This window comes from Mangifera indica, chromosome 4, assembly GCF_011075055.1.
Source record: "Mangifera indica cultivar Alphonso chromosome 4, CATAS_Mindica_2.1, whole genome shotgun sequence".
Lineage (NCBI taxonomy): Eukaryota > Viridiplantae > Streptophyta > Magnoliopsida > Sapindales > Anacardiaceae > Mangifera > Mangifera indica.
The window spans coordinates 3,916,021-3,931,923 of record NC_058140.1 but is presented as its reverse complement, the minus strand read 5'-3'; positions in this window follow the sequence as shown (position 1 = coordinate 3,931,923).

Genomic DNA, 15,903 nt, shown 5'->3' with positions numbered 1-15,903 from the left:
TTATATAATATAGAATTTTATTTTATTATAATATTTTATTATTATATTTTAAATTAATTAATCTAAATATTTTATACAAGAGCAATCTGACTAATTTAATTAAACAATCTGATCGTTCACGAGAAAAAGGAGGTGGGTTAGCTTAAATCCATTTTATTTTTATTTTTTACATTTGTAAAAATATTTTTCAAAAATTTTAATTTTTAATGGAATTGGTAAGGTAGGCATCATTACATTGAATAAGATTAGACAATTATATATAGTTATAATTAAAAAAACTAATTTGATTTTTAATTATATATAAAAATATTTATTATTAATGTATTCATAAAAATTGATACAAATAAATATGGTATAAGTAAACTAATTTTAAATTAATAAAAAATTATACAATTATATCACCAAACACATTAATTTATTATATGTATAAATTATTAAAAAATATTTATAAATATAGTTTAATTAGTATCATTGCTTAGTTGACATTATTAATCTTCAATCAATAATTTATTTTCATAAATTTTTATCCTAATATGATGTAATTTATATATTTTTATAAATATAACATTATTTTCTATTTATAATTAAAATAATCTCTAATAATATATTATTTGTTAAATTATTACACAACAAATAATTCAGGATAATAATTTAATTTAAGCTAATAAAATATTATAGTTCAAGATATCATTGATATTATACTAAATAAATACTTTTAAGCCATTAAATTGGGGTATTAATTAAAATAGTTTTTTTTTATTATACATATATAATTTAAAATATAAAATATTTAAAATACTCTTAAATTTTTTATTCATCTAACTAAGACATAAATTCATTCAACCAAAACATAAAATAGCAAATTTAGTCAGCTACTTAATCTACCCAACCATAACCAGCTAACCAACCTACCCAACTATTGTCAACTAAACAATCTAAATCTCAAAAGCTTCTTATTTTAGAGATAAAATCAAATTAAAATATTATTATATTTATATAATAAAAAAAATATAATTACATATGTATAAAAAACAAAAAAAAATCGTTATTTTAATTAATATCCCTATTATATTATTGTAAAATCAATATCACAAATTATAACTTTGCTTTAAAATTTTGTATTATAATAATCTAACCTATAATTTTTATGCGATGCACTAACAAATCATATACTAACCTAACCCATAATTTATATATAATATTAATAATGATTTATACAAATATAAATATATATATTGACATGTTATTAAATAATTAATTAATTTTAAATTAAAAATAAAATAATATGATATTAAATCATGACATATCAATATTTGTATTGTTAGTTTATATATTATTAGTCATTAGTTAATATACAACTAAATCCTTTTCAAAACTTAATTTCGCATTGGCCACATAGTTATGTGTGATAAAATTAATTTTCATAGATGTTATGTCTTTCTTTTTTTTTTTTAAGGAGAATTTAACGTAATTTTTATATTATTTTTTCATCTAAAAATTAAATTATTTAAATTTAAAAAATATATATGGTTATATTATAGCGTTGGGATTTATGATATTATTTATGTAAATTATTCACATCAGATCTGAAAATTGTTTATGTTTCAAAGCAAAGGAGAAAGATTAGTATTAATAAATAAAGATATTATATAATAATATTAATTTATTATAGATATTGATCTAGTAGCATGTAATAATAATATGATTATTTATTTTTGTTCAATTTAAAATCATCTAATGATATTTGATAAATTATAGAGAAATTTATAAAATTTGTTTATTAATTTAATATTGCTCATCTTAAGTTAGCATAATCTCGTGTGTCAGCATCATTCTATTTGTTAAAATATTTAAATATGTTAAATGAATTAATATTATAAAAAAATAAAAGCAAAACTAATAAATACTAATGAGTTATTTAGGTAAAACCGAGATATGAATGATATCATAGAGTTATTCAAACTTAAATTTAAATTTAGATCAAACGAATTAGTCAGTTTGAATTATTTAAGTTCAAATCGACTTAAATCAAATCTAAAATTAAAATTTTTATTTAATCAAATTTAAATTTTAATTCGATAATCTCAAATCGATCTCTATCTTATTTTTTTAAATTTAAATTAATTTCAAATTAAGTCTCAATTGGGCTTTTTCTGAATTAAATCCAATTCTGGTTGGATATCAACATATAATATTGGATTACGATACCGTAGTTTAAATATTATCAAGATAAATATAGTTACTATTATTAGAAATATTTATAAAATCACAATCTTAAATTTTTTATGTATAGCTCCTTAGACTTAGAAGAAGTCTTTTTTCTTTATTGATCATACCTCATAAATATAATAATTACTGTGGTAATTCAAACCTAAGAGGATTTAGTAAAAAGTTCAATCTAATGTGTAAATAAATGAATAATTTCACCTAATTTAGGTTAAGTTTGGTAATCTTGATATTCTCTGGACACCTATTTATTGTTAAACTAGTTTAATCGAAGCATTTGTGACTAATAAGTAATTAAGGATGCCATGTCATTCTCTTAAATTTACATTAGATATTTTTAATCCTTTTAAAATAAATCTTTAATTATGGTCCGTTCAAAGAAGAGTTTCAAAAATTTATTATGAGAAATACTTGGCACTTGCTGCAAGGAATTGATGCCTCAACCATTTCTTTGTTTTGTTGCTCCCAATCACTTTTTTTTTTAAAATTTATTTATACTTAAAAAATTGGATTGATCGAGATGTTTCATTCCTTTTTGCTTATCAATTTAAATACAGATGTAAATAAAAACAAAGTTTTTCATTTTCAACATATTTTTCAAAAAATAATATTATATATATAATTTTATATATAAATTATAACATATTATCATATAATTAGATAATTAAAATTTAAAAATAAAATAATACCTAAATATATGATAATATATTATTATTTATGCATATAATTTTATTGTTCCTTATAAACTTCTTTTTTTCAATAAAAGGGACTAATAATTGCTTTAAAAATAATAAAAAGATGTGAAATATCAAATTGAGAACTTGATGGTGTATTGAAATAACGACGAATAAAAGAATATTAAATTTTATAGTATTATAATATAATATTTATTTTAATATTTATTATAAATGACTTATGAATAATAGAAGAATAATTCATAATGATATGTTGTTATCATAAATATAGATTGTGTTAATTATTTATTCTTATAAATTAAATATCACTCTACACAAGATCATTTTTTATGCACATTCAATTTTACTCAATGGCTCAAAATGTTAAATGGCCTTTGTTGACCTAAAGTTTGTAATTTTGTGAGTCATGTTAAGAATAGAGATAAAAATTTCACTAGATTTTAGAGGTTTTGACTCTTATTGATCTTAACAGAAAGGAAATTCTTCGATAAAAATAGCAAAGAGGATGAGAATACACGTGTCCCTTCTCCACCTTGCCTCGCCCCTTTCTCACCTCACTCTCATCTCCGTTATTTTATATTAATATATTTACTTAAAATACTAACATATCATTATAATTTTAGATTATTTATGTTTTTAAATTTATTTAAGTTTTTGTTATGCATATTAAAATGTTTAATATATTATATTTGTGACAGTTGAAATAGTGGGTTATTTCAATTTTACTTAATTTTGTTATTTAATATATTTATATTATATTTAGAGGGTATAAAAATGAGATTTTTTTTAAGGGTATTGGTAGAGAATTTTTCTTCGTGGTGATAGGGAAAAGATTTTTCTTCTTGGGAATGGAACGAAGAATCATTTTTATACCTACAGTAGGGATAAATTAGAGGTAAAAATTGATATCTCTTATAGGGACGAGAACGAGACTAGGGTTGAGATCCCCTTTCCGCCTTTCCCTATTGTCATCCCTAGTTAAGAGCAACCAGGTAGAATAGATTATATTTATGCGCATTTCTTTTAATAATAATGAAGTAGATTTTAAAAATTTAAATATGGAAAATAATTAAAAAATATGATACTTGCATATTTATAATAAACATGATATGATATGAGTTTATTTTTTATGTATAATTATTCTATTATATAGCTACAGTTTTCCTCTCTCATAAATTATAGTTTTTTTTTTTAATTTTAAAATAAAATCTTAGAGGTACCGTTTTGTTGACTTCAACAAAATAATAGAATTAATAATTTTAAAAAATTTTAAAAATTAAAATAATAAAATATGATAGATTAACCCAAAAAGCACTCACTCATATCCACCCACAAAAAGGTTCAGAAAGGTACGACTGAAAGGATTAGAAGTCATGTATTGAGCGGTGGTATTTTGGTTGATATACATGACTTGACTTCTGGGTGTGATTGACAAACACAAACAAGACATAGCCCGACCTGCCCTGCGGACGACTCTACTAAAAAAATATGACAGATTTCGGACTTTTAGAGACACATTGAAGCTTTTCATGGTAGAGCTAACTCCAAGCAAGTTGATAAAACTGTCTTTTGAAGATTCTCTCTTTGGATGTCTAAAAGATGAAGTCCAAAATACCTTGTTATACTGAGTAAAATGTTTTCAAATAAAAAATATGATTCCGTTTGAAGTCAAGTACTTTGTTAATTGATTAAGATACATAATTAAGTTTGTTAGCAGGAACATGTTGGAAGTTGTTATTACTTTAGATGCTGTCTGTTCTATCTCAGCTGTCTTGAATTGAAACCTTAGTTTATTTAATATTATATCATTTATAGTGTAAATTATTTTCCTTCATAAAAAATAAATTAACATATAATGTATTATTTATATACTATATAATATTGTTGCACTAGAATAGGGTGACTATGTTGAAGTTCAAATTTAATAATATGATGTTTGTTTGATCTACCCACTTAATTATTTCCATAATAATATGTTTATCTTTAATTATTGATGGATTAGGTCTTAAATATTATTTTTATTAGAAAATAAATCACTTATTATTAAAAAATAAACTAAAATATTATATCAATAAAATTATACATATATATAATTTAAATGTATAAATAATTTATCATTATATAATTATTTGTTTTTAAATTAAAAATAAAATAATCTTTAATTATAACCTAAATTACTACTGATATCATATTTCAAATAAATATTCTTTTAATTTTAAAAAAAATTATTTAATCACCCTACGAGATATCCTACTTTACAAGAGAGAGTTAAAAAAGAAAGACAAAGACAAAGCAGCTACAGCTGGCCGTTGAAAAATGTAGGAAGATAATGGAGGCCCTCCCTGTGATTTCAGTATTCATCATCACAATCGTACAAAAAAAAAAAAGATGCTGGGTTCATTATCTCACCATCAGTACGAAGTTACTTCATTTCCATGCCCCCACTTTTATTTATTTTATTTTTTCCAAGGCAAAAATAACCTCAATCCAATAATATATCATCACGGATTTATCAATCGGTATTCTTCCATTTTCTTGGACAGGTATACCAGAATAAGTTTTCCTTCACAAAATCAAATGATAATTCTTCAGGAATATGTATGTAGGGTTATATGAAGAATGAGTACTGGACACATTTATTGCCTTTTCAGAAGTGTTTTGTGTTATGTAGACATTATTGGGGACCCAAAAAGGGCGAGTTTGTCTCCATGGTTAAGCCATGGACATGGAGAAAGTTGGAATCTGAGCATCATTGCAGGTAGGAGAACAGTAGAAAGATTAAAGAGAAGAGGATATATTTTTGCTGCTATAAATGATAAAGCAAAGTGGTAGATTGCTGAATGATTGATTCATGTTCATAATTGCACTTTAAATTCTTAATTAGTGAAGATTGGATAAAGATTTTAAAAGTAAACTGATTAGTTTACCATATACTAAAAAGTGATGCTTTATTACCTATTGTATGAGCATAATCTTCATTTTCACCATATTAGTAAGCAAGTCAAAGGTGTCACTTGTCAATTATGAAAAACAACCAAAATTATGATAAGAAAGTCAAATTAATGAAAAACTTATTTTGTCCTAACAACCGGATTGAAGTAAAACCAAAAATAAAACATCCTCACAACATATTAGGTTAAATGACTATTTTTCACCCGAACTTTGATAGAAGATTTTTTTTATTTTTTAAGTTTGAAAAATCTATTTTTTTCTCATTGTTTTTTGTACAACATCTTTCTGTCTCTGAACACAAACTTAGTTACCAAACTCTAAAATGTCAACAAACAAAATCCAATAAAGCAAAAATATGATCGAAAATTTGACTGAAAATAACTAATTACCTGCTAACAAGCTCTACAAATCAACTTTTGAACAAAGCTCTTGACATCAAAGTCCAATGGATCCAATCACAACATTTAAACTGCAACAAAATCTTATTTTGGCTCATTAAAATGAAACTTTTATGCTGATTATATTGAGAAAGACAAAAAGTGTTGAGTTGGAATATTACCTTGGAAATATTTATAATTGAGAAAATGGGATTTTGATTTGTAAGAAATCTAATTGTTGTGATAACCAATCATAATTGTATCCTATAAGCAAAATTGAGAAAATGAGATTTTGATTTGTAGGAAATCTAGTTGTTGTGATAATGAATCATAGTGGGATCCTATAAGATTAAGACTGTGATTTGTTTATTGTGATTTAGAGGATTTTAGATCTAGTAAAAGTGAAGTACCTTTATTATATTTGTTTTTGTTTTTTTTTTGTTATTGGAAATGGAGAGTGGAGAGTTGAAATGAGATTTTGATTTAAGCTAAAATTTCATCGTTTCTCTTTCAAGCCTATATTATTATTAATTTTGATCATTACTGATAAATTAAGCATGAATATCTCATTTATGAAAGATGACACCTCTTTGCTTGCTTAGTCTTCCAAGTTGATCCGTACACCAACGTCAACTTTGTTTGTGTTGTTTGCTTAAAAATGAGGAAGACAAAATTGGTGTTTTGTGAGAAATTAGTGAGCGGAGTTTACCTGAAGTTTTGGAGTTTAAAACTAACATTACGACTTTGTTCTTAGTTACTTATAATTGTCTTTGCAATTGTTGTTGCAACTCAATTAAGCGTTGTTGATTACCTTGTCTTGGCAAACTTGTCTTGGTGTATGAATGCCCTTGACTTGAGTGGCAGCGAGGACTTGTAAGTTTGGTACAATTGAGTTCAAAATGTTGTTTTTGGATTTGAGCGGAGAGGGAGATTTTGTGGCCAAGGAAGGTGAATTAAGCTTATATTTCTTTTCTCTTTGTAATTAGATATTGAGATTTATATTTTGAATTGAACTGAAAGGTGGTAGTAGTGATTTTGAAAGTTTGTTTGCTGATTGATTGAAGTGGCAAGGAGGTGACTGCCCTTGGTTGTTTCCGGCAGCCAAGAAATGAATGCAAGGAGAAATGGAAAAAAAAAAAAAAAAAGATGAAGAGGAGAATAATATAAAATAGTTATGGTGAAAATATAATTTATTTGTACCATTAGGGTGTAAATAATGTCAACCATATTATGTATTATACAAAATAATAAAAATACCTTCTTACTTTGATAAGATAAGTTGAAAAATAAACTTTTCAAATACTTTGGGTGGAAAATGTCATTTCTTCAATGTCAGGTGGGAAACAGTCATTCAACCTAAGATATTACAATTAAAGAAATTAAAACTAAAATTAGAAAAGAAAATAAGTATAAAATTACCTCATAATTTGTGTGCATACTTTGGCAACTTTGATTTATTGGAGTAAGTGGGGTTGGCTGTTTTGTTTCGAATTATTATTAGTGGACAAAATTAAGTAAAGTGACCTTGTATGCCATTGACATTGGATACCTTAAAGAAAAGAGTAATATTAGATGTAAGAAGGATAAGTATTAATGGGTAAAATAATTTGTTGTATTTATTTTTTCTTAAATTATCTAATTAAATATTGATTTTATGAATTTATTTAAATCAATTGATATATAATAAATTATTAATCAAATTTTATTATTAAAGAAATTATTTGTGACTTTTGTCAATATTCACTATTGTATTTACAACGAGAGAGACTCATGCGTAGAAAATTGAAGACATATCATATTGTTTGTATACAACGATGAAACAAAATCTGGTCATGTTTGTTTCAACTTTTTTGATATAATTGTTAACATTTTTTTATGAGAAATATATCAATATGGGATAGCACTAAACAAAATTTGACTAAACTTTCTTTACCTCAAAGATTTAGAATTTTGTCTTTTTAATATTAAATGACAAAAATGAACAATAATCCAGATTTATAAAAATAAAATATAGATATTGACAATAAAAAAAAAAACTATATTTGTTGTGCTTATAAAATAATAAAAAATTATAACAATAAATTGAACATTACTACATAAACAAACACAGACTATTAACATGTACAAATAAACTAAGATATTATTATGTGTTTGAAAGATTTAATTGTTTATATTATTTTTAATTTAAAATTACAAATCATATAATAATATATTAGTTTGTTTTTATTCGTTAATATCCATTATTTGTACAAAAAGTATTATTGTATTCATTTCTTGATATAAGATGTTTTTAAGGGTATTTATATAATTGTTCTTATATGAAAATCCTTGACAATTCTTATTCAGAAAACATAAAAACGTGGTGTAGACTAGCTTTTGGCAACATAAATAACACTTTTAAATGTAAACTTTACATATGAAAATGTTGAATGATAAGAGCTCTGAGATTTCTATTATAATGATTTCAATCATGGCTGCTACGGAGAAGTATTTAAAAGATACAAGCCATAAACACAATACCATAAAGATGATAATTAAGAAACAACTTGATTGCAGGATTATACATTCACACATTAACTATATAGGGTCTTCATGTCCATCTTCGACTCATGAATTTAATACAATTATCTAGCTATAGTGAAGAAACCACCAACCTTCTCTATTTTGTCATCTATTAGATTCCTACTCAAAACCCTCAAACATTTCATTATGTTTTAATTGTCATAGTATAAGCAATATTTTTTCCTTATAGATGTTGTAACACTTTAACACAAGGAACATCAAATTTATATTAATAATTTCTGTTTTGAATCTGTTAACTTTACGCATTATAAACGATGTTTTTCTAAAATCAAAATGGCCGGCAGGCAATAAAAAAGTGGTAAAGTTGACGTCAATTCCCAAGTGAAATTAACTGGCCGTGTGGAAGAGCCCACGTGCCATCAGATCCCAACCCTAATATGAGTTGGAAAGTATTTTCTCAATTTTATTAAAGGTCCCACTGTTTTTTCCCTACATATTTTAAACCACTAAATCATGGCAATCATTCAACAGCATAGTATAAAGTGACTGAAAATGCTTACCCATAAGATGCTTTATCTTCACGAGCTTGGAATCAACATGGCTCAAACACATGCTTTAGAATGTCTTGGACAATCTCAACAGTATCCTCTTCTTTGGATGCTGTTATAAACTTCACTGCATTCAATAATAAAACTTTCATTTGTATGCTTAGATCTTTGTCTCTTGAACACCTCATTTTCTGACATAAATCAGATTTTATGACCCCAAAACAGAAGCATGATTCAGAGTTTATACTTCCAAATCATAAAATGTTCAATGGCAAAACTAAACTTGCACCAGAATGTTTCACACATGTGCCCAACATAGTTGATACAGTTAGAGATGGACATGAGAATATTATATAATAAATTGGAATTAATATTCAGAAAAATTTCAAGGAAACCCGTATGGAAAGTTTATTAGATCATCATATTGAAATTTCTTATGTGGGCATACATTGATTATACTTTTCATTTGATTAAAATAAAACCGAATAAATGTATAGTTCAAACTCAGTTATTGAGTATTATGTGATTATATTATAAAGATTCATTACATTTCATATTAGATTTTTTAATTTGGATGACAAGTGTGAATTGTTGTAGCCTATTAGACTTTTAATGAGAGAACTCAATAAACTTATTATAAAAGGGCTAAGTCTCATTCCCAAGACATACAAAAGCAATACATGTACTCATTTATAGTAATTGCATTTTGGTTTTGAGTGTTATTGGATAGAAAGACCAGTTCACAGATTGACAATCGATAGGATTTGAATTGCTTCTAAATCAACTACCAAGGTTTTCTGTATCCCTAAACTTTTAATTCTTGTATTCTATAACCTATATGTGAATGAATTATAATGTTTAGGCTTAACTGATTAGTTGCATGAATATATATGTTAAAATTCGTGTGATTAATCCAACATATGATATTAGAGACTTGCATATTAGGCTATAGAATCACTATGTCAAATTAAAATTGACGATTGTGGATTAATTTGGATAATTCCTATTTAGGATTTATAGGCAAATTAGGAAATTTTTTTATTGAATTGATTTAAGTAGATTTTGGAGAGAAATTGGACATCATTGTGACCTGGTGATCATCAAACGTTGTCTCTAGCACCATCTTCAAGCTTAATTGAGCCTTAAATTGCTATTGAAGGAAGTAATTTTCACCTTTCTATCGCGACGCAATTCTAACAGTTGGAATCATTTTTAGCTGAATCCAACATTTTCTAACCTTTGTTGTTACTATCGATATGTTAAGTATCTTAATTGTTGATTGAAATGACTAATCTAAGGCAGAATTAGTTGGATCAACATTAGGTTTCGAAATCTAGGGTTTATCAAATCATGGGTTACATCTAGGTGGGAATTCCCAAAAACTCGATCTGAATACATGATGGATAAGCTTGATCCAACTTGTTAGCACATGAATCTACTTGCACGTAAAAGGGTAATTAATGTGCATGTGGCACATGGATTAATTCTATTAATTTGAGACAGTGCGTGTTAAAGCAAGATATGACATATGAGCGCATGATGATGTGACATGATGTCTTTTTGATTCCCATCAGCGTGTGAGAGTGCATGTTGATGTCTTTTTGACTCTTATTGGTGCGTGAAAGCACGTGCAAAAGAGTTTGAGTGGTGGTCAACATGTGTGAGCACATGATAACATTCCTTCGACACATGTAGGCAAGTGTATGGGTTTTTAAATGTGTGAGTATGCGTAATGGTGATATTCTAGTGTGTGGTGACATGTGATCATAGGTGGCTACATGTTAAAACATTGTTTTGGTGTGTCGAAGTGCGTGCATGCACTTAACGATTTATAATTGTGTTAAGTTGATGTGTGAAGTGTTTCTATAGTGCACAGAGGCACATGAAATGGTCCTAAGAGTGTGTGAGGGTTTCTAAAAGTGCATTAGTGCTCATCAAAGGTTTTTTAGAGTGAGTATGAGTGCATAAAGATAATTGAAACATATTATAGTCCATTAAAAATTTAAGGTGGCGTGTGACGTGCATTAAAGATACGTGTTAGTGCTTAAGAGGGCATGAATGACTTATTGAAGCACATCAAAGTGCATGAATGACACATGGTGCATGTGAAAGTGTATGGTAACATGTGAAAGGCAAGTAACAATGTATGGTGATGCACAAAAGGCTTGTGGTGGTATGTAAAGGCGTATGAGATGCTTATGAGACTCTATTTAGAGTTGAATTGAATTATGAATTAAATATTATGATAAAGCACTCTTTTTATGTTCGAATTGATGAATATATAATATTATAGTATCAATTTTATATCATGTCGCTAAGATAGTACATAAGGCTTAAAAATTATTGTTCACAGGTTAAGATGTAAAAATTTTTATTAAGATTGTCAGAGATAATATGGTATCATTTCTCATGAAATCTTAATTAAAATAATAATATTTGGTATAATTGGAATAATTTTGTTTTTGTTAGAATGTTTAATTGGCAAAATAGTACATTCGTTAAAACTTACAAAATTTTCATATAGCAATATTACATTCTTCAATTTTTTTAAGCATAAGGGTAATTTTTTGAAAATACACTGGTCGTGAATATATTCAATACACCCAAAGGTCATTAGGTTTATTTAATTGACATTTGTTTTTCTATCTGGTAGAGGATGAACAGTAGTATAAAAAGTTTATCTACTTAAAGGTGTTATTTCTTTCAAAAATCATATGTTCAAAAGATCCTCATTTTATCTTTACAATCTTGTCTTTGAGATCCTAATAGCTTGTCATTTTTCCTACCCAAATAGGAGTTAATGATGATGCACCAAGATTCCATGTAAGATGTAGCTCATAATGTTTCAAAACTATTTTGATTATTTATTATTTAATAATATTGTTTTGTTACAATATATATTAAGATTATTCGAGATAATTGTGTTGTATTTTATAAAATCTTAATTTTGGCAATTACATTTAGTCTTAAATAAAAATTATTATAAGTTGTTAGAATATTTGACTGTTAAAGCAATGCATTAATTGAAGCATGTAAAATTTTTATATTTAGTATAAGAGACATTATTCAATTTTGATGCATATGATTTCTTACCCAAAGGTAGTTATTGTATGTACAGAAATTTATGGTTGCATGAGGTGATTGTGAAATTATATTGGTCATGAAAATTACAATTCATCTAAAGGTGTTTATGATTTTTCAATTGATATATGTATTTCCTATTGGTGAGAAAGAAAACAATAACTTATGAGGCTTGTTTGCCCAAAAGAAATAGACTTTCCAAAGTTATATGTACTTGTTATTGGTAACCTTGTGCTTAGAGGGACTCTAATTGCATGTCATATTCTTTGCCCAAAGGAGAGTTCATGTTAATGCATTAGGAAGACTATAAAGAGTAGCTTATAAAGTTTTGAAACTATTTATTGCTAATAATATTGCTTTGTTGCATTGTTTTATTTGATAGACTTTATTAATGGGAACAATAATAGTGATGCCACAATAAAGGTCTAGACTAACTCTAACTTTAAAAGTTGGAGGTATGATATTAAGTCCGTAATGCATATCAAGGATATAAAATTAGCCTTGTGAGTTGATGAACCACCCAAGCATAGAGATAAAAGTTCATTTGAACAAAAAAGGATTTCCATTTTGAGTGGGGGAATTCCAATGAGCTATTATCGCTTGCCTTCGATACACACACACACACACACACACACACACACACACACACACACACACACACACATATATACATACATACACACACACATGCACACACACATATATATATACATACACACGCACACACACATATATATATACATACACACACACATACATACATACATATACATACATACATACATACATACATACATATAGATATACATAAACATTCATACATACATACATACATACATACATACATACATACATACATACATATATATACATACACACACACACATACACATATATATATATATGCACAGACACACACACACATACATTGTTGATTACCTAAATTATCTTTTGCCTTAAATCATAAATGTTTAAGAGTTTATCACCAAAGTTAGAAGTTTAATACATTGGAAATAATTGAGTCTCTCAATTTGTGAGTGATTTAACTCCGATGAGATTTCCAAAGGAATCAAGTTTTTTTATAAGAACATGTGGCTGGTTAATAGATGAAGACTAAGTAAGAAGGAGTCCAAATTAATAATTGAGAACAATGCAAACGTTGAAGTAAGGCACAATGATATTTTTGCCAAAAATTTCAAGATTTTGAGACTTCATAATATGATTGTTTTCTTGTCTTAGAATGAAATGGCTAAGACTAGAAATGCTTTTAGGTGATATTCTATTAAAACCTTCTCAAATGGATATATTTGGTCATAATCGTTAAATGGTGGATGATAATTTTCCTAGATTGTAATATGGTGGAATTCATGGAACAAATGTGTCAATGTTGTCTTTTGGTGACCATGATAATTTTGAAAATTTTTTGCATGGTATGCAAGATACTAATTGGAAAAATATGGAGCCACACTAGAGAAAACTTTCACCTTCACCTAGGATGCATAGTTGTAATACCTACATGTATGACTCAAGGGTAAAATAGTCTTTTTACATGAGTTGGCATGATTTGAAAGTCAAAATATGAGTTATAAGTGACACACAATTGTGTATAGAGAGACCATGCCTGTGTGTTGTGCCACATCAATCGGATTAGACTGATTCTGCGAGAATTCATAATTAAGAATACATGCTCATGTGTATGTAACGTGTTTTCAGTTTATATATGACACATTTTTGCTTTTTTGGGATTATGATCTCATAATCTCTAAACACACAAAATCCCTAAAATTTGAGTGAAGGAGAGAGATTAATCAACTGACTTCCATGTAGCAACTTCGACAATCATTTTTCGGTGACATGGTGAGAGGAAATCTAGAGAGAAGGGAACCTAGTTATGCATTCCAACTTCTAGAGATCAACTTGGACTTTGGCAACTTTTGGTTAAAAGGTAAGTAGGATATGCAATGTTTATATATAGATATGTAGATATATCATGCCTATTGAGGTTGTATAGTTTTGTTGTTATGGAAATTATAGTGTGATATTATATTGGGTTGATAGCTTTTCATTCAGATTTATGGAATCTATATATGAATCATGCCTCAATATGAATTGGTGCCATGTTCCTTGTGGGTAGGCATATCTAAGAATGTTGATAATGATGTATATGTGATATAATGATGAAAATATGATGTTGGACATCTGTGTTGTATATATTGATCCTATGTCATGTTTATGCAAGTTTTGTTGATGTCATTATGCGTATTTCAATTATGTTAAGTAAACTTGCTATGAGAATGATCCTTGAGGCATAATATCATAGAAGTGAGGTGCTTGTTTCTACGAAAAGAAAAATACTTTCTTTAGAGATCGAATTAGGGTTCAAATGGACATTTTTTACATTTTGAATATGACATATTATCGTGTCATATAAGAGACACAACTATATACACATAGCTCAAAATTCAGACGATGCTTTTTGGCATTCTAACGAATGTCAAATGTCATTGACCGGTGAGTGGTTAACCAAGACACGTGAAGTTCTTATGTATAGCTTAAACACGATCATGTGTGCAGTGAAATAACTAGAATACCCTTGAGAAATATAGCAACTGAGATAAGAACAAAAAAAGAAAGTACATAAATATCTTAAAGATACATACCCATGTTAGTTGGGACATACGCTTGTGTAATTGTCAATAATAGCACACGAGAAAAAGCCATGGAGAAGTGGTCATGTGCGAGAAACAAAAAGACACACCTCGTGTGTCTATATGTACATGTTCGTGTGTTTAAGGCAAAAGAAAAAAAAAAGTCTAGACTAGAGATTTAAAGGTTGTCTTGAGTAACAATATAGAGATTCCGGGTAAGCAATAGTACCTCATGTGCTAAAAATTTTAGTTATAGTAAGGCATGAGATATATTGTTAGATGGAAGCAAGAGCGAGTTAAGTTAAGTAAAGACTTAAGATGCATGCAAGCTAGACATCATAGAATTATTATAAGAGGGCATATTAAGTATATAGTTACTACACTGTCAAAAGTAGGATATCGGACCTATAGTAGGGTATATGCTCGCAGTATAGCTCAAGTTAAAATACAGTTGGTATAGTGAAATAGAAAGACAACTTACATGGCCAAGGTGCTGAACCCCTATATTCGATCTAGATTGATCGGCCTGGCATACAACTTCAGTTATAGTTTTAGATTCAGAAGCTTCCATTAAGTCAAATAGGGTTATAATAGACAAAAATTTAGGAAAGTGGTTCCTTAGTGATCGAACGAGACATAGTTTGACCTAAGAGTTTTGATATACTATTTAGACAACCTCTAGAGCATAGTATAAGCACAAAGACAGTATATATGACTCGTCATCATCCATAGAAGAGTTTAATACTAACTTTGGATGACAAAGTTAGTATGGATCAAGACTAAAAGGCGTTTTTGGGATTCTAGTAAAAAGTTATTAATAAAGTCTTTTCCTTATTGAGTGTTTTATCGCTCA